The sequence below is a fragment of the Aythya fuligula genome, chromosome 2 (assembly GCF_009819795.1).
Source record: "Aythya fuligula isolate bAytFul2 chromosome 2, bAytFul2.pri, whole genome shotgun sequence".
In the NCBI taxonomy this organism is placed as follows: domain Eukaryota; kingdom Metazoa; phylum Chordata; class Aves; order Anseriformes; family Anatidae; genus Aythya; species Aythya fuligula.
Window position 1 is genome coordinate 84,667,827 of NC_045560.1, and position 26,313 is coordinate 84,694,139.

General features: G+C 40.9%; 1 protein-coding gene, 1 long non-coding RNA gene and 1 other non-coding gene across 9 annotated transcripts in view; 1 reads left to right on the forward strand and 2 right to left on the reverse strand.

Annotated features, from left to right (window-relative positions):
- Positions 1–2,431: 2,431 nt before the first annotated feature.
- LOC116485402 lies at positions 2,432–6,586 on the reverse strand. The gene is made up of 3 exons (XR_004252871.1): positions 6,370–6,586; positions 2,931–3,043; positions 2,432–2,794 (listed from the first exon to the last, which is right to left on the reverse strand). It is a non-coding gene; the product is annotated as an uncharacterized LOC116485402 (long non-coding RNA).
- On the reverse strand, positions 2,884–2,952 carry LOC116486933. Its single transcript, XR_004253036.1, has one exon. It is a non-coding gene; the product is annotated as a small nucleolar RNA SNORD123 (small nucleolar RNA).
- Positions 6,587–6,779: 193 nt separating the features above from the next.
- The window catches only part of SEMA5A (semaphorin 5A), a 337,450-nt gene continuing 317,916 nt past the window's right edge, over positions 6,780–26,313 (forward strand). The window contains exon 1 of one of the 7 annotated variants that reach the window (XM_032180765.1): positions 6,780–6,818. The gene's annotated coding sequence lies outside the window, so the exon portion shown is untranslated. Of the gene's footprint in view, positions 6,819–7,101; positions 7,231–7,598; positions 7,846–8,035; positions 8,299–8,973; positions 9,066–13,947; positions 14,008–26,313 lie in introns of those variants that run through there. The other 6 variants (XM_032180761.1, XM_032180768.1, XM_032180762.1 and 3 more) reach the window with 6 other exon arrangements.

Genomic DNA, 26,313 nt, shown 5'->3' on the forward strand with positions numbered 1-26,313 from the left:
TTAGGAAATGATGGGATGCCTTTGTTCTGAGCATCACTTTGGGACAGAGACTGCATAACGACTAAAGGTATAGCTGCAGAGAGTTTAGTTCAATGCAGATTTCGTACAGTGATGGTGCTGTGTCACTGGCCCTGTGGTCTGTTCTTGGTGCTGCTCATAGATGACCTTATAGATGATCTTTGAAAAACATCAGAAAATGATACTTGTGCACCATATGGGAGGGATTTGGGGCAGGGATCAGATGTAAACAGGGCTATTGACAGCAGTCAATAAATGATGTGAGACCAATACCCGCTATCCGTAATTCACGGCCCGCAGCATCTGCTCTTATAAATGACACTTGGTAGAGGAATGTTCCTCAAATATGGTTGACACTTAGATGCTTGACCTTGAACACAGACACAGACAGACAGAACAGAGCTGCTAAATTCAGAAGTGCAGCAAAAACTTTGCAGATCTGCTTGCTGGGCTTCCTTTCAAATCTGGAATGAAGTGGGCACCTTATTACACTAGTATCACTATGTTCTGCAATGAATTAGTCTAATGATGGCACAGAAGACCAGACTTTGAGGTGGATGTTTTAGTATGAAAGTAAAGTCAACAAAGTAAGCCCAAAAAGCATTTTTTTGTGTGTGTGTTTCTAAGTGATAAACATTAATTAGCTTGAATTTATTTTCTTTTTTGTCTTTGCCTAATAGTACTTCTATAGAAACTTTCAAAGTGTTAGGCATTGTGTTTTAACAGTTCCAGACTAAAAGGACTAGTTGCAAATCATACCATCGAGTTTATTTTTACTTAGTTATTTATTTTTTTTCCTTACAGGCAACTGAACAGAGTGTAGGAGCAAGAGAGGAAAATATCACTAGGATTGGACCTGTAACCTCCATTGTTGCTGTCCCCTTCCACACAGCACTCCTAATTGCCTGTCATTCACTGCTTGCTTGGTGTGCTTTCATGGGGTAAATTAGATTTAGGGCCACTAATGCTATATCAGAGTGCCACAGAAATACTGCCTGAGTATGAGGGCTACACAGCTGGTTAAGATCTCTTCTAAACTTTGTGATGTTCTAATTCTGTGAAGGTAGGAGTTATGCCAAGTATTGTCTCTACCCACATTGCCCCTAAAAGACCATCACAAAAGCCTTTAGTCTAATTAAGCTCTAGATTATGTGCTTTCAGAATCTGTCAGTGATAAATTCATATATATCTACCCTTTGTCCAAATCCCACTCGCACTGTTGGTGATGTAGAAACACAGAGTTCCACTATTACTGATCATGGACCTGTAGACAGAGAGGAACCAACTAATGGATTGCTAAATGCGCACCCTAGCTTGATGTAAGGAGGTGTCTTGGGTTTAACAATGTAGTGGGTTTACGTGGCAAGGTTTTGGTAGCAGGGAGCCATAGGGGTGGTTTCTGTGAGAAAGATCTAGAAGCTGCCCCATGTTTGGGAAGGGCCCCATTGTTTTCCAGATCCGAGCCAATAAGCGATGTTGTTTTGCGCCTCTGTGAGAGCATATTTAAGACAGGGAAAAAAATGCTGCGCCACACAGCAGCCGGGAGAGTCAAGGGAGTGGGAGAACAGCCTTGCACCAAGGTCAGTGTAGAAGGAGGGGGAGAGGTGCTCCAGGCGCCGGAGCAGAAGTCCCCTGCGGCCTGTGGTGAGGACCATGGTGAAGCAGGATGTCCCCCTGCAGCCCATGGAGTACCACGGTGGAGCAGGGTTCCACGCTGCAGCCCGTGGAGGAGACCACGGTGGAGCAGGTGGCCCTGCACCGACGGAGGCTGCCGCCTGTGGAAGACCCCTGCCGGAGCAGATTCCGGGCCGGACCTGTAGCCCGTGGAGAGGAGCCCACGCAGGAGCAGGTGATCTGGCAGGAGCTGCTGCCCGTAGGGGAGCCAGGTTGGAGCAGTTTTCTCCTGAGGGATGGACCCCGTGGTACGGACCCATATCTGGAGCAGTTCTGGAAGAGCTGCTGCCTGTGGGAAGCCCACGCCGGATCAGTTCATCAAGGACTGCATCCCGTGGGTGGGACCCCACAGCACAGGGGACGAGAGTGACCGAGAAGGAGCGGCAGAGAAGAAGTGCTGTAGACTGACCATAACCCCCATTCCCCGTTCCCCTGCGCCGCTCGGGGGGAGGAGGTGGAAAAGGGTGGATGGGGGGAGAAGGTGCTTTTGTTTTTTGTTTTTTTTTCCTTTGTTTTCTCACTTCTCTCGCTTGTTAGTTGTAGGCAATAAATCTTACTATCTCCTTATGCCGAGTCTGTTTTGCCCGTTACAATAATTATTGCGTGATTTTCTCGTCCTTATCTCAATCCTTGAGCCCTTTTCACATATTTTCTCCCCATTCCTCTTTGAGGAGGGGGAGTGAGAGAGCGGCTGTGGTGGAGCTCGGCTGCCCACTCGAGCGGAACCACGACAAACAACTAAAAAATTAAGGTGAAATTAAATTAGCCTATATAAGAAATCTGTGCAAAGCTGAAGACAACAGAATGTATTATCATCCAAAGCAGAGGTAAAGATGTACTGATATCTTTATTATGCTTTTAATAAAAAAATCCTGTATCTAGATTCAATTGCAATAGAGCCTGTGTAGGTTTGTAACTTTTCATAAATTCATTCCAGATTCTGGCCTATTCAAGAGACCAGAGTTATAAATATTTCCCATTATTTCTATTCCTCAATTTTTTTGATTTATCCAAGGCATTCTTCGTTCTCACCTTCTCAGGTAAGGACCTTCTCACCTTCGTTCTTGTTCTTCATTTTGAAGACATCAGTTCAGAGAAGTGGCTGAAAGATAGAAAAACACAGACACAAAAAATTGTTTGACTGCAGGTATTCATTGTAAAATATTCCTCTTTTTCTAGAGATGATATGAAGGTGAATCAGGAAATGGATGGCATTTTCAGGTCACATGAGTCAGTACCTCAGAATTCATCATTTTCACCAAATATCCAACTGCTTTTAGGGACTTGAAGTTAGATGGTCCTTATTTAATGCTGATATAACAACTCCTTTAACTGCCTTATCTGTCAGAGACTTTAATGAAAAGAAAGAGGCAATTACCAAAATGAGCTCACAGAACACATTTATAAATGCAAGTGCACATTTGTTTGTTTTATAGTTGCATTGAAAATATCACCTTAAGCATTTGTTATAAAGAGCCTTAATCATACAAATACCATGAGAAATACTGCTTTATTCTCTCTTTTGATCACAAACAGTAAATAAAAACTCATCAGAAGCACACCTAGCTCTCAAAAGTCAAGTAATTTAGAATCTCATCTCACTGTTCCTAACTCAGAGATATTACAGATGCTAGACAGAGTAACCTTTAGATACAGCACATAATCTGACAAAAACAGGAGAGAGTTTGCAACTCTGACATTTATTTCCCTGTGATTTAAAGCAAGTATTGCTATGGTGTCTTTTGCTAAGACAAATAAAATTTTTGCTCAGTCTGAACTTGTCTAATGTCTGCTACTGGGGAACATGCTACTAGGGATGCACAGCTACAGCCTTGCCTGTCCTGCTTTTTAACAGCATGCTTCCCTCCTAGAACTGCCTGAGGATGGCAAATTTAAATTCTCTGGGTCACCTGCTTTCCTGGGGTGGAGAAGCCATTCATAGTTGTACACATAACATCAGAAGCCCCTGACATTTAAATGCAGCAGAGTCACGGTGATCCAGCTGTGAAGGATGACTTTGCCAAATGCAGGTGGGAAAGGTTCACACCACAGAAATGCAGCTGGCCAAGTTCTCTATTGTATCTCAGTGGGAAAGAAGGAAGAGACATTAGTGTAGACCTGATGAAAGGTCTCTCAGCAAGGATGCATAAGTGAGGTGGACTCAAGATACAGGACTGAACAGATGCTGGGTTCTTTAGAACTAGTTTGGGAGAGGGAACTTGTTCACGTGTGCTCCAGCTGCTCTGTTCGGGAGAGTTTGCAGTTATCAGGAGAGTTTCTTCTGAGTAGAAGATGATGTGATTGAAAAAAGAAAACACAACTGGTGTTTCCGATGGAGTGAAAAAAATAATAATAATGCAATGGCAATAAAACCTTTGAACTCTGGTCTTGTGAAGCAAGCTGGGATTTTCACCATGATTGAAGCATAGAGTGCAGTGCAAGGCTCAGTTTGAAGCTAACTCCTCTTTCCCTCTTTTTCTTTTTTTTTGTCCTCCCTCCTTTTAACCTAACTTAACCTTTGTGCTTACAGTGCCTGACTGTGTTTTCCTAAATGACGAAAGACAGCCCTACTATTCAAGGTGCTCTTGATGAGTAGTGTGGAGACAGGCCTTCCTTTACACTGTGGCTTTCCTACCTGAACAGATGGAAATCCACCCCCTTTGCTGCTTTCTATTGCTCCTTATATCCTGGCACCACAGGGAGGAGCTGAAACCTGGCTTCCCACCAAGCTGGACGAAAGCCTGAAGATGCTGTGCAGCCTTTCCTCTTCCAACTGCACTGCCTGACTGCATGCTGCCATGCTGTAACATCTGAGGCTCTGTTTCCTTGTAAGCAAGGATCAAGAATTAGTGTCAGCAAGAAATATAATGACAGGAAAATAGAAGGCAAAGGAGGAGGAGGTCCATGCTGGAAGGAAGGCTGGATGGAACTGGGACTTGGTCCTGTGAAGGTTTTTTTCTTCCTTAGATCATATAGCAGCTGCTTCTTTCTTCCCTGTCCTTAGGGTAATACATCTGGATTACATTAGGGTATCCTTTCTTATTTTGGGTGTAGTAGCACACAGAGGCTTAGCCTAGAACTGAGACACCGTGGTACAAGGTACCTGTACTGACACCATCCAAAGAACTAGCTCCTGATCGCATGGGTTTATTATAATTATAGTATGTCTGGGGATTGCTTTGCCTAAAATTGTTTGTCTTGCTCTCTCAACTCATCTGATTTAACTCTGCACTTAGACATAGAGTTTAAATTATATAACATTTGGTAGCTTTAGTTCAAATACAGTTGATCTCATGACCAATTTCATACATCTTAGATCTTTGACCATGAGCTTCTCAAAGCAAAATCAAGTGGCATATCATTAATCATTGACTTTACCGTTGCTCTTGCCTGAGATTGGTAGTTAGTTATAAAGCACATGACTTAAAACCTCTCGAGGTGATATAAAGTATGATTTCAATGTAGTTTTTCTTAGGACACACTGTATATCATTAACCAGGTATCATATAGCTATCATATAGCTATATATTTTATAGCTATAAAAGTCTCCTATTTATTTTGTTATTGTTTTAACATGTATGCCCATTCTTTCATAGCCAAACTGCAGAGGAATTGTTAGGGGCTAAAGTACGCAAGTATGCATCACTCTGGGTGCTAATGATTTATTTTTTTTCTGGCAGTGGGTTTTGCCTACACCATGTCTACCTTTCATTGTTGAAGTACTGATATATATATATATATATTTCTTTTTCTTTCAACAGTTGGAAGAACAAACATATCTCCTATTTAAAAAGGAAAAGTCTAAAGTTATTGTAATAGATGAAGACATAGACAAAACATGAGACTTTCCAATATGGACAGATACATCTTAAAAACACAGCAAACAACTTAATGGGGTATGTATATGAATCATCCTATATCTGCAGTTACTTTGATAGCACTTTTCAGTTGTTAAATGAATTCTTAGAATTATTTTCTAGAGATGAGGAAATTTCACAGGAACGCGAAGCTCCATAAATACTCATTATATTGCTGTCTTACAAAACAGTATCATTATAACTAAGGATAACCTTGACTCTCAGGGCTATATGACTGTGATGGAAAAAAATGTTGGCCTTTGGTATTTTTTGTGCCTTTTTTTCTTTCATACCAACAAACTATTAGTAAGGATGTTCCAAATTCCAAAGCTTCATTTTTGATGGTAATTACAAACTTTCATTAACATTTCTCCTTGAAAAAGTTTCTTTTATCACGTAGCCAAAGTTGCATTCTCCCATGTGCTGGATGTTTCAAGCTCTTTGGCTTTGCAACATTTTGGCGCGCAGATAAGTTTTGACTTTAGCTGTTTTAATTAAGTATATTTTCAAGGGATTACTCCAGCGTGGATCAATTCCACGTTTTTGTTTGTTTTAATAAACTCTCGCTGCTTTTAGCCGTCTAAATGGAGGTCTCGCTGCAAACAGCACAAGCCAGTTTGTGCTGCGGTTCGTAGCAGAAGCATGCAAATACTGCTATGAGAGAGAGAAGGAAATAAATAAATAAATAATAATAATAATAATAATAAAACAGCTTTGATGGCATTCATTAAAACATACGGACGAACGAAAACAACCCTGAGCTTTAACACAGATGTGCGGGCTGCACCAAAAGGCACGCAGCGGGAGCTCGGCCACGTACCTGGGGAAGATGCCTCGGTGCCACGTCTCACTGGCCCGTCCACGCCGCCGGCCCTCTCCGGCACCCTGTGGGGCTGACACGTCGCTCCGTGCTCCAGGGGAAGGGGCGGAGAAAGCATCTAATTCTTCCCCAAAATGCCCCGGAGGGGGCCGGGGCTCCCGCTGCCCGCGGGCTCCGCAACTCCCGGGGTCCGGGGCAGAGCTGGGGGGTCCCGCAATCCCTCCCGCAGCCCCGGCTCCCCTTCACCTCTCCCTGCAGCGCTTCCCCCGGAGCCCCTCGGGGCCGGGAGCCCCCCTGGGGGCCCGACACCCCCGGAGCTGCCCCTGTCGGGGCGAGGCGAATCCCTGCCCTCCCCTGGCCGCCAGCGTTTGCTGCGCTTTGCTCTGGGGCGCCCCTGCTCTGAGAGCCGATCGCAGGGAGCAGCCTCGGGGCATGGTTTTTGAGCTGCGGTAAGTGCAAGGGAAAATAAATAAATAAAGAAACAAAAATAAAAACGCAGAAACCAAACCCCAAGCGCAAACATTTCGCTCAACCGGTTGCAACTTCGCGGCTGGCCCGGAGGGGGGAGCAGGGGGAGGGAGAGTGAGGGGGGGGAAGCGGTGCGGGGGCTCCGTGCCCGGGGCAAGGCGGGGAGCGGGGGGACGAGGGGGCGGCCTCAGCATCATCCCCCCCGGGGCTGCCGCTGCTCCGCCCCGCCGAGGGGCGCTGGGGGGGCGGCGGCCGCGCCTCGAACTTGGTGGGGGCGAGCGGGGAGAGGCTGCGGCCATGGCGCCGTGAAGCGGTGGCGGCGCCGCGCCGGGGAGCGGGGCACGGCGCGGCGGCGGTGGTGGTCGGCACGGTGCTGCCCTACGGTGCCTGCAGGTAAACCCCGTCCCCAGCCGCCCTCCCGGTCCCTTTCGGTCCCTATACCCTCGTGCGGAGCTCGGGGAAGGGGCGCGGGGATGCTTTGGCGCATCCCCTAAAACCTCCGTCCGTCCCCGGGGCCGTCAGCGGGACCCCCGGGGGTGGCTGTCCGGGAGCCCCTCGCTTTGCTGGGGCGCCCCCGGGGGGCAGGAGCCCCGGGTGGGCTCCTGAAAGCCGCAGCGGCCGGTGCCGGCAGGGGGAGCCGGGGGCCAGGCGGAGAGGCGCTGGCGGGGCGCGGAGCCCCCCCCAGCACCCGGCTTTCCCCGGGCACTGCCTGGCGCAGCTCCCCCCAAAGCCCTAGGAGGAGCAGGGTTCCCCCCGAAGGCTGCGCTGGTTTTGTCCCGGAGAAGGAAAACCGTCCTGGTGGGGACGCCCCCGGACTTTTGTCGCCCTGGGGTGTCCCTCGGTACTTGTGGTCGGCTGGCGAGGCTCCGGTCCGGGGCGGACCTGAATTTTGGCACTTTGAGAAGTGCAGGCTCGGAGTTGGCGTTCCTCAACCGCGCAGGAGGCGCCCTGGTGCGCTCTATCCCTCTTTATTTTCTCGAGGATTGCTCCACCGGATTACTCCAGCGGGTAAATGACAGCTGTCAGGCTTTGTCGTGTCTGTCCGGATGGAAGTGTGTGGGGCAGATTGTCGCGGCGATAGACTCCCGGGGGGGGGGGGGGGGGGGGGGGGGGGGGGGGGGGGCTGTCAGTGGCACCCGGCTCCGTAGTACACCGTGCCCTGCTGCCAGCGCCTGCACGCAAACGCGCCCTGGCAAAGAGAGAATCCGCAAGATTGCAGCCAAGGAAAGCATCCTGAAACTGAAAACTTGTTATAGTATAATAGCGTGCTTGGGCAGCCTTAGGATAATTTAGAAGAGCGTGTTTTCTGAAAGCAAAATACTTCTTTTCTAATTTTCATTTTTATCAAGACTAAAATAGTGCTAGCCCAGCTAGGACTCTGTGAAATTAGAATAACTAGATTTTTCCTAATGGAACTTGCACTCAGGTCTTAAATGTAGCACTTTGGGCACCTTTGGGCTGGTAAGTAAGTAAGGCTCTGACATGATTTAGCAAAGTTTGACTAACTAAGAATTGTTGAACTCAGTGATCTTTGCATGGAGAGACTAATGGTACTGAATCAAAACTGTGTTGCTGTTTGTAAAGGCTAAGATACAGCCTTAAGTGCTCCGTCTGGTGAGAGAGATTTTGGTAGCCTGCTGTATTTTGTGCTGTGTTCCCACCTTCCTGGCCAGCATTTAACTTCATTACGCTTACTAATGGGTTCATCTCAATTCCTCATTTTAATGTTGAACAGCTGCGAGAGGTCCCGCTGAGAGCAAAGGCTTGGCTCCAGAGGGTGGCAGTTTATAAAAACAAAATACTGTTTTGAACTAAGTAGTGTAAATGCTTGCTTTTAAGTTGTATCCTACCTTCCTTAGGATGTTGTAACAGTTTTGTTTTGACTGAGAAAGCTGAAGGCATTGGTATCAGTAGTGTCTTATTGCTTTTAATCTTTAACCAGTGCTGTTTTCTTAAAATATTTGCAGGTAGTAGGAGTGCTTGTGCACTTTGTAATGATCCATAAACTTTGGTTATTGCAGGTTTGTTGTGCTGATTTCCTGTTGGGCAGGCATGCAGAGGGTGGTAACTATTTATTCCTACTGTTTTCAGAAGGAAAAAAACCTTGGTTTTGGTGGTGGTGTTTTTTTCCCACAGGCAGCTCATGGAAACCATGTGGATTTTAACTTGTGTTGATGTAGTCCTATACACGTACAGGATTACCGCTGAATGAAGTTCATTACTTTCCAGTGAGTAAACTATTTATTACAAGCCATAAATCGCAGAAATATGACTGAAGCCTCCTGCAAACTTTATTCTCTGTGTCAGAAGTTGTGTGAAGGAATTCAGCACAGGAACAGCTGAGTTCCTGGGCAAGCAGGGGCAGACCCTATCTGTGCTCCACAATTTGAGGGCTGCCTCGTTGGGTGCTGCCAGGGCTCATTTCTGTGCTGTTGGACAACACGTAAGTGGCTAGCTGATAGTGCTATCAGTTTCTCGGAGGTGTGTACTACCAGTTGCTACTAGGGGTGTGTGTGCAATCTGATTCTGCGTTACTTAGCGTCAGGCAGCACCTTGTAATTAGTTAATATGTTGCGATGACTGAATTCCGAGTAGCAGCGATACGAGATGTAGCTGCAGGTTTAACATCTGGTTTATGAAATTTTGATATCATCTCAATACTTGGTAATGTATGCTCTGAAGTTGCTATAGCTTCTGAGATAAATTATTATTGCTGCTGCCGTAATTATAAGAAGCAGCATTGAGGAAGTTCTAATGTTCTGTGACATTGCTTTATGGAGATCTTTATTGGGAGTTCTTGTCAATGCTAAATTTTCTCCAAATTATTGTTAATCAGTCTGTTTTTCTTCATTATCCTCCTTTTATCCTCTTTTGCATGTGTATGCATTCCTCATTGAAGTTACAAACTAGACATTTGCTGTCACCTAATGTGTGTGGTAAAACTGTAGCTGACTCAAAATAATAGCTTTTCTTTTTATCAAAACATTTCAAACTGACCCTTCTGTGATATGTAGCTTTTGTCAACTGCTTCTGGTAGGCTAGTTTTAATTTGGAGGCTGCAGCACTGCAGCTGTGACCTATAAAAGACAGGTGGCAGTCTGCTCTCTGTAATTCTTCCAGAAACCTGAATTTCACAGTTTAAGTTGTGCAGGTTAGGCATAGTTTGCTGTTAAAGCTGTTGCTGAAAACAGCAAACTGTTTTCACAAAAGACCGGGGATTTTATTTTAGCTCGCTTCATAAGTGTGTCCAATTATTTGTTTAAGAACTTTGCCAGGTTGCATCGAAGTATAGCACATTTGGCTAACATTTGTCAGGAAGGTAGCAAATGTAAACCAAGCTAATGACCGCAAAACTGCAGCCTAATTAGTGTCTTGCTCTTGATTTTGCTAGAAATGTGTGTTCCAAAGTATAAGGCATGTAGATCTATTGCTGTTTAGTGGATTTGTTAATGTATTTATTCTCAACTTTGCCTCTTCTCTGAGGTGATTTGGCATAATCCAGCTGTCTGCTGCATAAATCAATTCTGACTCTATACTCATTATTTTTGTATAAATACATTAATAAAATCAGGGACCACTTGGAAAGAAAGCGTTATTTGTTCCCCAAAGTATATTAGGAAATCAGGTAACTTCAGAAAGGAGCTCATGTTTGGTGGTGGTGGTAGCAGGATGCTGGAATTAGCATAAAGTCTGTATTGAGACCTTTGCAGATAAAATTTTTGGGTTTAACTCAAATCTCAGAACCATATTTTTGAATGTTATCTTTTCAAAGAGTTTGATTTATTTTAGCAGACTTTAAGTTCTGTGTATCAAGTCAGCTGCACTGTGACTTCCAAACTTATCTCTGTTTTGCTCATCAGTGTTATTCAATTTCTGTGTAATAGCAAAATGGCACAAATTTTCACTCCTTTTCCCATTTTTGAAATCAGGATATCTCTCTGAGCTCCAGTATACCTTAGAGTTGTTAGATCATCCATTACTGAAAGAACTGGTCAGTATTTTCATGACTGGGGTTTCTACCATCCCAATAACGCAATGGAAATTGTTTCACTTGGAGGACATTGAATAGCTGTGAATCTTTGGCATATAGTTTGCTGATTTTGAATGCATTGCTAGATGAACAGTAACATGCAACCTTTTAGTAGTGTTTGGTTTAGGAGAAGCTTACAGAAATTATAACTTTCAGAAAGCTGAAAGGACAGCAACAGGCTGCATGTGTCTCTGTAATGTTGGGGATGCTTTCTGAGCTTTTACAAAACACACTCCAACCCATTCATTGGGTGTATGTGATGACTGCAGGGTTGGCTTACAATGCAAGTTGGATGTCTTGAAGAGATGAGCCATACTGCAAATTGCGGAGTTTTCCCAGTTTCTTTTCCCTACACTTTCTCTGAATATCACTATTGAGCTCCTTTTTCTGCTGCCCTCCTTGCCTAGGTAGAAGATCACAGCACTATTGAAATGTGTTATCAGATTAGAATTAGCTGTAACTGTGAATAAGGAGCACTCACTAAATTTAACAAAAAGTCTGGTATAGCTGGAGAGAAAGTACTTTAACAATTTTGGACTTGGTTCTTTTTGCCTAAAGTAAGGTTGTTGCTGAATCATTTGGTTCTATTGCTGGGGAACTCTGCAGGCAAAGGTATGTGAATGAACATTTATCCTGTAGTTTTAAAAATGATCAGGCAGTTTTTATGCTTGAAAAAACACACCACAGAACCTCAGAAATTCCTGTGTCTTGTTTTTTGTTCTTCATAATCTGGATCATTTCAGTGATATGTTTTCAATGGAAGTTCACTAGCACTTGCATTGGCCCCAATGATTATGAAGCATACTGTACAACCTCTGCTGAAATGGCCTGGTGTGGCAGTAGGTGTACAGGATAGAGCCCTTTCTGTTGACCTTGTCCAATAAAAGTAAAATTGGACCAGTGTTGAACATTGAGGGAAACTCCTGGTCTTGCCAGTTATGAGAGGATACGTCATGTGTATTGCCTTGTGTGTCTTTCTCTACTAAGTCAGAGTCAAAACTGAAGGCTGTGGGAAGGGATTGCATCTTGTGCACGGTCAATGGCTTCTCTTTTCTGTGATGGGCTTCCTGGCGTGTTCTTCAACAACAGAACCCAGATTAAGGAACACACCAGCCCAGATGAAGTGCTGTTTTTTGATGTTCTCATCTATTATACCTTGTTCTGCTTCCTACACTGACCTCACAGTAGGGTTATGTGGTTATTTTACTGGATTACTATCAAAATCAATGGTGGTGGTGGAATTCTAATTTTTAATATAGCTTCTTTCACTCCAGTCCGTACTTTTTTTTTGCTCACTTTTTCAACCTAAGAAATGACATCAAAATATTTAATAAGAATGTTTAGGAGAAAGTAAGTGTACAAAATAATAGTAAAATCACTATTAGCATCTGATGCTGTATTGACCAGTGCTTCACTGTGGGACCCATAGTGTAGCCAACAGACAGGATTTCAGCATTGGAAAGGAACAGAGAGGGCTGTTTTCCGACAGTGCTCTTCAAGGCTAGCCATCTGAACAGTCAGGCTTATGAGCTAGCTGCAAAGCTGAAGTAGCTCAAGTTGGTGTGGGTAGTGTACCTGTTTCTGATGTTGTAAATCCATATCCTCTCTTGCTTACTAGAATACTTAGAGAGAGAAAACACAAAAAAAACCACCACCACCACCAGCAAACTTTTTGTCTTCTAATAAAAGTTTCTCCTTGTGACCTGGCAGTCCTTGAGTGTTGTGTTCCCCAAGGGCAGGCAGTTATAGGTAGAGAATACACTCAGTAAGAGAGTTCTGCTGTAGTTTGTCATTCTTTGCTATTCTGTGTTTTTTTTTTTTTTTTTTTTTTTTTTTTATGTCACTCAGTTGTCTACTGGGTCCTTTTAGTTGTTCCAAAGTAACTCTTTATGTGGATCTGGACTGTGAGCAATATTAGGGAATGGATCCTCTTTAAAATGTTTTATTTTATTTTTTCCTCTTTCAAGTACCCATGGCTGCTGATGTCAGTAAGGCTCCATAGGCTCTGATCTCAGCATGAGTTAGGGTGGGGAATGAATATTGCCATGAGAGAAAGGAGGGGAGAGGAGAACCAGTTACGTGGGTAAAAAAATTATGATTAGTTCCTCAAGTAAAAATGAAATTTAGGACTGGCAGAAGAATTCTGGGAAATTTTGCTTCAGTCATTTAAAGTGTATTGATATAGCCTTGTTTTACCCTATTTTTATAAGATGCTACAGGCTCTCATGTGCAGATTGCAAATGAACTGAGACCCAGACATATGCTGGTCTTCACCAAGAGTCTAAATGCATCTGCTGAGGACTGAGGTATCTGAGATGCAATGCCTCATTGCATTGCCCTTGAATGTGTCAGGAAAAGGAGAAATTCAGGGTAATAACCTGTTAAAAACTGGAGCTCAGTCTTCCAGAGCTTGTCTGTCAGACCTTACTCTGTTGAAAAATGATAATGGATTCTGCTGGAATTGGTAGCATAAAACGACATAACTGTTCTGAAAACCTACTTTGATTTGCCAAAGGCATGAGGTCATGCATACAGATTTAGGGATGTGTGATTGCTGAAGAAGTTAGAGTTTGTGAGGAGAAAAACTTCTTTTGATAGATGTGGGTATGAGTCCCAAAATGCCATTAACGTGAGCCCTGGAGACTTGTCATAAAGATTGGTCAGGGTCTACAGGCTCACCTGAACTGTCCAATAGAATTGCAAAATTTTCCAAATGATCTTCAGTTGCTTTCATGACTGTGTAAGCTTTGACTCCTTACCTGAAGAACTAGATGTGACTTCAAAATTAAACATAAATCAGTGCACCCTGGGCATCATCTTTTGTCTGGCAGTAATAAAAAAAAAAAAAAAAAAGCTAGCAACAATAGCAAAAAGCGAGACCTAGGCTCTACATCAGAATCACTGTTCTTTTTGTGGTGCTTGTCTGTTGTTTTAAACTAAATTTATGGTCTGGGTGGAGGGGCTCATTTTGTTCCTTCAGTAATCCTCTCTACATGTGAGTTTGCAGCTAGCCTTTGGAATAAAATTCCATTTTTATTCTCATCTATAATTGGCAGGAAAAATTGTTTTGCAAATTTATTGAAACTGAAGGCCAAGGAGATCAGCATCAGGGCTTGAAGAAACACAGTCCTGAACTACAGGTAAACACTTAATTCTGGTATTTGACTTGAGTCTTTGTATTTGTCTCTCAAACCTAAAATCATGAAGTGCTCTTAAAAATAACTTGAGCAATGTATTATTATTCCTTTCAATACCTATATGAACACATTGTCCACAGTGGTCTGTCTGCCTCTCAGGAAACACATATTAATCTTTTTATAGGATGAATGCTGACAAAGCTTGTTCTTTAATTTCAGCTGCAGAGGTGCTGTATTGTGATTTTTTTTAAGTCTTTTTTTTTTTTTTTTTCTTTTTGAAGTACAAGTTTGTTGTAGGGATATATTACTAACACTTTAATATAAGGAGATGCAGTATTTTCATAACTTCAGACATAGGGAGCTCAGTTTGCAAAGAACTATTCATGAGGTTAACTTACTGTTTTGATGTATTGTGAATTATTTGCTGTAATCAGACTTGGTTCAAAATTGCACATCAAATCATTAAATTTGTAGATTTAACGTTCCCCTTGTAAAAGTATATTATAAGATACTTTTTTTTCCTGCTACTCTCAGTAATCTTGACTTTAGTGAGCTCTGAATTGCTAGCAATGCTAACACTGACAATTTTGAAATTGGCATTTGAAACAAATTCAACAGTTGATGTTCTGTGCTCTCTGCACATGCTGACACGTGCAAAGATGGATCTGTGGCAATAGATCAGGTCTAGAAAACTTGATTAGAAATGAAACCTGAGGGTCTAGAGATGTTTGGATTTAACCAGCAGGTCTTGTTCACTTTTTGAAATCTTGTCTTTCCTTACCTTCTTTCCTCATTTTGATGGGTGTTGCTCTGTGGCACGTTTGAGTCCCTTGTTTCCTTCTTGCTTATTTGATGACTAAAACTTTCCAAGCCTTATAGGAAATCATGGATAATGTGTTGAACGTTCTTGCTTCCACGTAAGGAAAAAAATTTTCCACAAATCAGTCCTCATATGAAGAACAGTGTTTCTGTGAATGTTTATATTAACCTACAGAGAGATGGTAAGTGATATGAGCGATCTTAGGAAAAATCGTCTGGCTGTTTCTGAACATTGTTAGATGTTAAGTACGTTTAATCCCACCCTGCACCTCAAGACATTAAGAAGAGAAAAAACATTCAACTTCATGATAGTATCTAGGTCGATTTCCATCACTGTATAACAAATCCTACAACTATTAGGTTTATGTGAGCTGAAATGCTTACGTGAAACTTACATTTATGACTGATTCACAAGGAATTGCGTTAACAAGACTTAGTATTATATTGTTCAAGTTTATGTATCATACTGCGACTGAAAATAATTTGGGAGTGTTATTGTAACAACTGACTGGGAAAGAACTGATGGCCATGCCTGGTTGATAATCTCTTCAGCCTTAGCAATGGTAACTGGTGTGTGAATAAGCCATTTGCATCTTCTGAAATGTCTTGTATAGCTTCTTTTTGCAGCAGTAGTTGCCAAGGTGTACTCACCATTGTAACAGTAGGGTGATTACTGTACTTTTTTTTTCTCTTGGTCCCAAGAGTACTTCACCGGAGAAAGCTATTCCATCAATTTACCATTATCGCTTTTCCTGGTGGTAGGCCTGGCTGTTCAAAAATGAATGGGGATGTTTCATTCCTGCCCCAAGGTGTCTGCGTTTGGACTCGCAGTTCACACAAGGAAGTCTATACTTGCTTGTGTAAAGTGACCACTTCCAGTGAATTCAAGTGCACTTCAGGATGTGAAGTGTGGGCTACACTCCGTGCAGAACTGTCAAAGTAAAAATAACATTTCTGGTGCCTTATGCAGTGTTTTATGAGTTAAGATGGAGACACTAGCTACCTGCCCTTCCTCTAGCATTTCTGTTGACCAGAAGCTGCCTGTGTCTTTCATCTGATGTGTTTGAATTGCTCAAGATTGAAACATCAAAGGAAGATTAAGTATGATGCATCCATATAGCAAAATTAGAGAGTTGTTAGGTACTTTAAAAACATGAAAAATATATTTTAATAAACCTAGGATATAATAGGCAAAGCTCATTTGAGCAATAACTTTTTTTTTTTGGTAGGAATTATTGGATGGAGCTTGATGTCCAGAATTATTTTAGTTAGGTGACTGGATTGTAATAGTGCTGTCTCCTGACAGTAAAACCTATCTACGGTTTATAAACTTTATGTTGATTATAAAATGTATCTGTGATATTTGTAGTTTCTTAAAGAAATGTTTGCCAAAAACATTTGTAGATGCTGTCTTACTGTATGCATGGTCAAAATTAACTTTCCTTTCCAGTTCCTATATATATACATTTTGTGTTTCTGTGTTTCTCTACATACACACACATGCACCCTCCTTGTCCAAATTCTTATGGTCTATTCCAATTTGTCACAAAGTAGTCTTGGCTAGACTGTATACCCCCACTGTTTCTTGAGTCAAAATGCTGCTGTAGCATCCCAGACAAAAGCAAATGATAGTGGAAGGACAGACAAGCCTGTCTGCAGGAAAGAACAGGTCAGTTTCAGTCCAGTGGCTAGTGCACAAGACTATGCCAAAAGACAAAGTGAATTGAAATAGAGATCAGAACGCTGCTCTGATAGTTTTAGTCTGAGCTCTGAAGAGCTCATCTCTTTGAAGAGCAAAGAAATGTTGGCATCAAATATTGATTATGTGTGCTATCTAAAATTCATAAACTTAACTTTTCTCTGGTAAGATGGAGTGCAGGGAAGAATGGAGTAGCATTAGCTAGACAGTAAGGGGAAAAAATGAACAAAAGAAATGTAATTTAAATTAATACTTCACAATGGCTACAGTGAGAACCTTTAAAGGCAGAGGTCATGACGTGATTTGGCTGGATTTAGAAGATATTAGTGAACCAGTAGCATTCTGGTAAATTGTGAAGCTGTATTAATGAACAGCTTCAGACCAGGAACATGGCCAACCTAACTGGGCTACAGTAATAAGAATGTACGTAGAGGTTTGAAGTTCTGAAATACTTTTATTCTTTTTCCTGAAAGCTCATGAACACTTTCTAGGTACAATAAATTCTCCACAGTTTGCTTTTGCATGGCCATGCATTCTTGCTGCAGGCTGTGATTAAGTCCATTTATTGTGTAAGATTTAAGTACACTTATGTTTTTGCTCCTAAAAACATAAGTGTACTTAAACATTTTGCTCCTTCAGATTGTGCCACCTTCTGTTCCCTTAGAACTGCAGCTGTAGTTCCAGAAGTGTGATCAATAGATACTAATTTGTTACTGGAGATAATCTATGGCAGTATGTTGCTTTTCTAAGACTCTCAGTTAAATGCTAGGTGATGAGGTTGCGTAATACTAATGAAGCAGGGTGGAAAATTGAGAGTTAACTTTGACACTGGATCATGGACCAAAGAAATTTGGAAATAGATGCTTTAAAGGGTTTGCTATATAACTTCTAGTATGTACTATATATTTAGCAATATTAATAAAATGAGCTTCTATGCTCTGTAGAGTTCCTTTTGCTCTGTTTATGTATTAAGGCAAAACAATTGGAATATCCCTTGTTTTGTTTAATAATTTGTCTTAATTCTGCTAGATCTGCCATGTATAGGACACTGCCTAATGTAAGGGAGGCCAGGGCACTTCTGTGTTTTGCTAGCAGGTAATACGTTTGTAAATGCATTAATGAACAACTGATTCTCCAGATACTCAAGTGATTCTTTTCTGCATAGTAATAAACTGGTCTGAATGGCAGTGATGGTTTAGTTTGCTGATCTCTCCCTGACTAATACATCATGTATGAAAGCCTGTTGTGAGTTTTACATCTACTTTTTTCTGCTTTTGCTCTCTAGTAAGTCAGCCAAGATGGTGTCCGAGCAGGTGAAACTGTTTCTGAAAGCAAGTTCTTTTCAAGCTCAGCCTTGAATTAGAAATGAGAAGGTGTGCTGAGCATCCTGTTACCTCTGTCACATACAAGACATGGTAGGTCACCTTTCTGGCACTCCCATAGTCCATGCTGAGTGTGATCCAGTTGCTGGACTCTGGACACACAGGAGTGAGAGGAGCCTGTCTGCATCCATGCTGCTGTCTGCTTTTTTCCTGCTGCTCCGTGTCCTGAAGCTCAGTACAAAGTAGGGCAGCTGTTGTTGGGTGGGTGTTTTTTAAATGCCTCATTCAAGGAGTAAAGATAATGAGGTAGGTAGCAGGCAACGTGGGAGGAACAGCTGGTAGAAGTAAGAGGTGGGAGAGAAAGTAGGAGAGAGGATGTGTTGGATGCGTAGGAATGGGAAGTTTCAGAAGAAACCAGAGCCAACACTGTTTTATAAAAACAGTATGGTGGGTGCTAGAAGGCTGGATATGGGCAATTGCAGAATTATGAAAGTGTTTCTTACTTCTTTCCTCCAAACAAGTGTACCCTGCGACCAACTCAATTTCATAGCATTGCCCTGGGCTCGTCTTCAGCTTGCCTTGGCTGCTCACAGGTCCTAACTCCTTTATGAGTAGATCATGAAACCAGGTTGCTGCTAACTGTGTCCACTGCTGCTATACTCCTTAAGTACTTAAAGGTATGCAATTAGCAAGTGTAAGGAACTCTTTGTTAAATATTTCACATATAACTGCATGGAACTCTATGGCAATGTTGATGTAAATAATTGGCATGCAGGAGGAGCTGCTAAATATTAATTACAGAAATTTAACCTTTAATTGGAAAACTGGGTCAGGATAACTGGAGTAATGTCACCAGGTTTGAGAATGAACACTGTTTTCATTTGGACATTGAAGGGCTGTGGATCTACAGGGCTTTCAACTGTCCTCCAGGTATGAACTTGCCATGCTGATTGGTTTTTACTTTGTGTTTCTTCCGTGAATTATTACATGTGTTGCAGTAGAACTCTGTCATTTATGAAGATCATCTGAGGTTATGGACATTACGGAGGTAAACAGATTAATTATTAAAACTGATATAGGGCACTCTCAGTACATGCTTTGATTTATGGGATGGCATTTGTTACCTGTTTTGGGTTCTAGAAGTCAGTGTGAAACGGCAATAACTTTTTAGCTCTTGGAGAGAGATCTTTAGTTCAGCGTAGTTCCTTTGTAACCCAGGGCCAGACTCTAAATATTCTATTCTTGGAGAGAGAGAGAGAGAGAGAGAGAGAAGGGAAAAAAAAAAAAAAAAAGCAATTGTTTGTTGTTTTTACTAAAGTAATTGATTAGCCAGTCCTCAGTCACCTGTGAGCTTACTATCAGCAGAAGACCTATGAAATGTTATGGTTCTGTTTGGTATAGGGTCACAGTTTAAGTAGGCTGAGATAGCATTGTGGACTTCTGCCTGATATTTATTAATTATGGTAAATATAGAACACACAATGTTTGCTTTAATTATCTATAATACAAAGCATAATTGTAGATAATAGTAAAAATTGCAGTATAGCTTTTTTTATTCCACTGTCAGCATGTCCAGACCTTCCCCCTCCCACCCTGTGTCTTTAAATATCATTTAGAAAATCTTTCAAAGGTAGTTTTATTAACTTAACATAGTGCAGATGTCTCTAGCTGTGAAGAATAAGTCACAATGAGTTGTAGTGCTGTGTCAAAAATATCATTAAGAGGCTTAGAACAAAGGGAGCAATTAATGAACAGTCTTTACGGTGAACAAATGTCAGAGACTCCTCCAGGGCTAAGCTGCTTCTCTGCCGTATTCATTAATTGCTCTTTTGAACAAAGTTGGTGTTGATGACTGGGTTTAATTAAGCATACCTGAGAAAATCCACAAAAACAGAGCAGAAGTATTAGAATGGAAAAAGTGGCCTTTAATTTAATAAATAAAGACTTTTTCCTTCTCATGAGCTTTCATGCTTCATGCAACTGTTTCTGGCTGACATTTCTTTGTAACTATTGGGATTGTCTTCACTGGAGATTTTGACAGAAGATACGTCTTATTATTTGCTTCAGGTTGTATGCCAAATACCATACTCGCATTTAAATCGCTGTGATTAAAAATGTATTAATCTATTATAATAGAATACAACTTGCTGTACAGTCTGTCTACCCATTGAAATGTGTCAGGAAAGGGAAAAAGTGCATGCAAGTAGAGGTACAGAAATCTTAAATCTTAATTGATAAAGCTTTTATGCAAACTTGCTGCTCACATACCTTGGTTAGTGTTGTCTTCTTGGGAAAGCAGACAGCAGCTCTGTAGTATAAACTCTTACACAAAACTGTATTGTCCAATGTACTCAGTGATTTATGGGTCTAAATTGCAACGTGACAAATGTTGATGATAACAACATCCATGTTGTTATGTGAAATATAGTGATACATTTATCACCATGTTTCTTTATTGCATTTAAGACTCTCACTCAATAAGGTAGAAGTAGCTGTGTTCTGTATAGTGTATGCTACTGGAATAGTCTCCCTGTAAGGTGGAAGCTATTTCTGTATGTGTGTAGGTTTTTTTTTTTATTATTTATTTATTTATTTTGTGCATTGAACTGAAAGTTGCAACAATACACAGAGATCTTTTCCAACCTTAATGATTCTATGATACTAAATATTGTTATTTTGGGTTTTAGTGAGAAGGACTTCAGTGCAGGGGACAAGAATCACAACTGTCCTGTGCTAATTACACTCCTCTCAGATATTTATTTTGGCTTTATTCATAAGTTCTATTGTGTGTAAATAGAATATGCAGAAGAGTTTTGTGAAAGAGCTTTGTAGTAGTTTGCAGTTTTGAGCCAAGTGGTAACTGGAAACTTTAATAACTTTACAGTGCCACTTTAGAAGTGGAGATGTGCCATGGGATGGACACGTCAAAACTTAGTATAAATAGCACATCCTATGGTGGCGTTCATCCAGCAATCTAAAATTAGCGTTGTATCCTGGATATGATACTGCTGGTGGTCACAAGCACTAAATAGTATTCACACTCTCAATTACTCAATCAGATCTTAATGTATTTATTTTAAGTGTTTTATGGTTTTATGCAAGGCTGACTTACTGTTATTACTGTTGTTCTTCACGTGGCATCAAAACGTGCAGTGTGTTTCAAAGGCCAGTGAGGTTTCGCATGGTGAGCTCCAGTCCTGTGTGAATGGAAGCCAGGGGCAGAATTCCAGCAGGCTGCAGCCAGGAGTAGAAGTAAATCCCAGTGTATTTCTGATAACATATAAACATGAACTCGATCATCAGGGTTGTGAGCCATTTGTTTCACATCATAGTATTTTATTGTTGTAGCATTACAATAGACTTAGGCCAAATAAGCTTGGGGAAAAGTGCTGTTACCTGTATTAGGGGAAAGTAAGGCTTGAGGGAAAAGAGAACTTGGGTGTTTTGTTTTGATTAATTGTTTGAATGTTTGTGCAAGCTACATTAGGTTCAGATTAGTTTTATGGGGAAACTCTGTACTGGCTTTTTGTTTGTTTGTATGTTGTTCCATTGTCTTGCGCTCTACTGCACCTTTCTTGGAAGACACAGGGACAAAGACTTTTTATGGATTCTAGGCAGTAAGTTTCTTTAAAATTTTTTGGAATGACCTGAACAAATAAGATGGGATTTCCTTATGGTTTGTTTATTGAGTACAGGTGTGTGTCTCCTCCTTCACCCCCTCCTTAGAGAGTGCTCCACCCTCTCTCAATATATATACATATGTGTGTGTGGAGGGGGATGCAGGAGAGGCAACAGAACTCTTGATATTCTCTTAGAGAACATCTAGAAAATCAGTGTTTATTTTTCTTTTTTTGTTTTTGTTGTAATATTTTAACTATAAATCACCTACCTTTTGCAATTCAATCAGAATATCTCAATAAATCTTATACTTTTTTTTTTTTTTTTTTTAAATTATAATACCAGGCTTTTAAATAAGGCACGAGATTTCTGTTCTGTGTTTTCAGATTTGTCTGCAGATCTTTATTGCTTTGCTCACACTTTTAAGTGTAGGTTCTTATAGTTCTTTGTTATTTAATAGTTGTAAGAATTTTAACAACTTCTTGAGGGATAAAAAAAATTTTCTACATCCTTAAATTATATAAAAATTTTCATGTAGTTTTACTTCTAAGAGTCTATATAGTGGTGGCATGAAGAGGTTGAATTTTTTAGATGTAACTTTCACTGTTACAGAAAAGAGAAACCTCTTTATTAGTACAGATGTAGTGGTAAAACAGGTTCAGTGGGTAAGGCAGAAGTGTAATTTGTCCAAAGATAGGTGTCAGGGCCTCTTTCTGTTTATTTGCCAAAGTAGGCCATTGGCAGACTTTGAAACAGTGATAGGATGTGATGGGGACTTGTGTTTTGAAAGCAGAGAAAAAATGTGTTTAATAAAGGTGAGTATTCTGGTGATCTCATTTTTCTCTCTCTTGGCATTGTCATATAGTTTTTTAGAATGCAGGGCGTCAGGACAGTGCTCTCTTTTTTCCTTCTTCTGTCTTCATAAAGCATCCCTTGGGGAAGAGGAAGTGATTTGGAAGTATAATGCTAGCCAGCAGGTGTAACTTTCCTTTTCTACCACATAACAAAAGGGTGAGCTGGGAAGAAGAGCTTCTCTGGTTCCTCTTTTTCTATGAAATACTCAGTTTCAAATGCCCTATGAGTTTATGTAAATGGAAGCCCTACAGCTCAGTAAACATAAACCTGATAGTGTAAGCAAGTCTGGATTTATTTATTTATTTATTTTAATTTTCACAGAATCACGGAATTTCTAGGTTGGAAGAGACCTCAAGATCATCGAGTCCAACCTCTGACCTAACACTAACAGTCCTCCACTAAACCATATCCCTAAGCTCTACATCTAAACGTCTTTTAAAGACCTCCAGGGATGGTGACTCCACCACTTCCCTGGGCAGCCCGTTCCAATGTCTAACAACCCTTTTGGTAAAGAAGTTCTTCCTAACATTCAACCTAAAACTCCCCTTGTGTTTTAGAACTCCTCTGGGTGGCAACCTAAACAATTTAAAAACATTTAAAAGCTGACCAGAAAGGCTTTGGTTGCTCTAGTCTTTCTGTTCAAAAATTTCTGATTGTCTTCTAAGGCTTGCAAGAAAAAAAAAAAGTGAAAATGACCAATTTAATGCTTTCTTCAATGGTGGCTTAGATTAAAGGCTGGTGGATAACCTTTTGGAGGCAAAGTTGAATTCTGGGCCCAATCCTTCCCCCTGCCCCTCAGCTCTTGGGCTTCCCAGTAGAGGCATCTTGCAGGAGTGAAGTGTTGCTGTTTTGGGCTCATCTCTGCAAACGAGCCACATCTGTTGCTGGGATGGCTCAGTCCTTTAATCAAGGACTTAAACTTCATAGAAATAAATTATTCCCATACTGCTGTCAGTTCTGACACTGGTTGTAGACAAAGTTGCTTTAGATGTGGAAAAACTCCTTCATGTTACTTGTTTAGGTGACTTCTGCAGCCTTGCATAGGAAGTAGAAAACATGACTAGATCTTTTTGATGTGCCGTTTTAGGACGGTTTGACAAGCAGCATGACAGACATTTGAAAACATGGGATGATGTAAGAAATCGCTGTCTTACCTAAATGTAAACGCTGCTGGGAGAAAAGGTGAGCTTTTGTTTAAAACAAAGCAAATAAACAAACAACCAAAACCACACAGTGGAGAGAAGAGCAAGCTATGATTTAAGATATTTTCTTGTATGATTAACACCTGGATTGTCTTCAGAAAACAGTTTCTCCTTCTGCTTTTTTAATTTCAGGATGGTTATTGAGCAGTAGGGAGCTTTTATTTTTATCTGATGCCTTACTGAGTTCTGTGCAGTTTCCTGGCTTTGTTAGGAAGCTAAAATTCCAATTTTAGTTATCAGACGTAGAAATCATTAACAACATTTATTCATTTTTAAACACTTTTCCGTTATCTTGACACTGTCAGATCACCCTTATCCACTTTCCACAAAACATAATTGAAAACAATGAAATGTATCAACTTTTGTGGATGGGTAACAGACTGGAGAAGATTTTTATCTGACAAACCTTCAGTCTGAATGGCATTTTAAGAAGCTGCATCTGCTAGCAGTAAGAACAGTTTTAACAAAGTTAAAGAAGGCTGTGCTAGAAGTCTGTGTGTCTGATTTACTTTGTCCTTTGCTTTAAACCAAGTGATGTTTTGTAGAGGTCACATAAGAAAATTGTAATGGAAGTTACACACAAATCCATTAATGGCTTCAGATTTTTAGATTTCAGCATCTATTGCTTCAGTTCACAGTGAGGTTCGACTTTTATGGCAACAGTTAATAATGTGGGTTTGATTCTTGAAATTTGATTTATGTACAAAACTCCTTCAAAAGAGTAAGTGCTCAATGGCAAACTGATTCAGACTGAGGAAGTAAGAGGAATTAAATGCAGCTTTAAAGTAGTGGTCCTCTCTATTTATCAAAGAACATTCTCCATAAGGAGTAATAATTTCCTGTCATACTAAGAAGTGAAGAAAGGCTAAAGAGAAGATAATTAAAATGAAGAAGTGAAGAATTCTTTTAATAGACCAGAAAGTAGGACAACTTTTTTTTAGTAAAATTTAAAAGCTAAAAAGGAAGCCTACTAAAAATGTAAATGCTTTTTGTAATACATTAGCAAGTCAATACAATTTTCTCATATTTCACTTTGCTTTTGGAACCAAAGCAACATAAATATACTTCTTGCTGGAAATGTATGGTTATTTTTCCTTAGAAACTTGCAAGTTTCTTTGCATTATACACGTGGCCAGGGAGTTGAATATTGACAGATTAGCATTAAAAGTAAGATAAAAGGAGATTTAGATAGTACAGATATCATGTATTGAATTTTGCAGCCTGAGGATGGTTGGCTCTCCCATGTTCATGTGTATGCCGTGTGCAAGTCATTTTGTCATTTTTGATCTTATAGATCATTCATTTGCTGAGAATTTACCAGATGGTAACATCTTCTACTAAGATGTCCTGTGGTACCAGGAGACTGAAGTGCCAATCAGAACTCTGTATATAGAGAATGTTATTTCTTTGTTAGCATGGAAACTATATTTTTTAGTATGCTTTCTGGATAATGATTGTTTCATGCAGCCAAAGGAAAGTAATTCTCTCTACTATCTTGTGTTGTGTGCATTTAAGTAGGTTTTACAAAGTTTATGTGTTATAGCGCTGTGGATATGTGTAGAATACATGCTAAAAAGTCACGTGTGAGAGAGAAAAAGGGATCGGTATTGAGATAAGTGATCAGGAAGTAGAAGGGTGTTAGGAAATGGATTTGGAGTGAATTAAGAGCGAAGAGGCTGACTGGGATGTGTGGGAAGCATACGTTATTCTCAGTCATAAGATACAGAAGGCTGGTATTAATTTGTCATGAAGAATGTGATGAAAAATGAGACTTGGGTAACTGTCTTGAAGGCCTGAAAGCAACCTTTGATGTATTGTGAAATATGTGGACAATGATATTTTCTAAATTATTTTCTAAAGATGGCATGCTGTCAGCTCCACTTTATATTAAGACACTTAACTTCATTATTATTATTATTATTTTACATTTCTGTACTGTGTGACAGTATTATCGCTGCCTGTTTTTGTCGCTATGGGATAACCCAGGATGGTGGTGCAGGCATGCTGCAAGGCTGCAGAGTGCCTCTGCCAGGGCTGCAGCCAGGTCTGGGTGCCGTGGGACTGCCCAATGCCTTAAACAGATATAAAATACGATGCTGTTGCAGCACTTTAAAAGGAATTCAAGTGGTCAACAGGTCATGGCTGGGGTGATGCTCCCTCCAGTGCTTCTCATGCAGTGGTTTTGCTGTCAGCTTTCCGAAGTTCATCTCTTGGCATGAACAACTGGTCTTCTCTCTGTGCCCCCTGTGGTAGTATTCTCTTTTTGATGAATGTACATAGAACACAAAGATAATGTTGCTATTGTTCACAGGTGTTGTGATTTCATGTTTTGTACTTAAAGTATGCTCAGATCATTATGGGGCACTGGGCATTTAAATAAAGAGGCATAATTCCTGAGCCCTGATAACGTGACTTGCTACATCTGGACTCACCATCTCAATTGTAGAACCAGAGGCAAGTAAAACTTGTCCCTGCATGAAATGCCATGTACAGTCTAACACCAGACTCTGTGGTGTTCTTGAGGACTTCTGTTGTTGAGGCTTGCAGAAATCCTAGCTGAGAGGGGCAGAGAGCTGTAGTGTTTTGAATATAAAATTTGCAAATTCTGGCTGAGACTGTTGCCTTGTGACTGTACTTACTGCTGGCCTCATTGAAACATACAGGAGCATGTTTGCTGTACTGTGGTGATTAGAAAGTATTAATTTCATTGCACATGAAAATCCCTGATGAAAGGTTGAACATTTTCTGCCACTGTTAAGTTTTTATAAATGTAATTGCTGCTACGATTACAGAA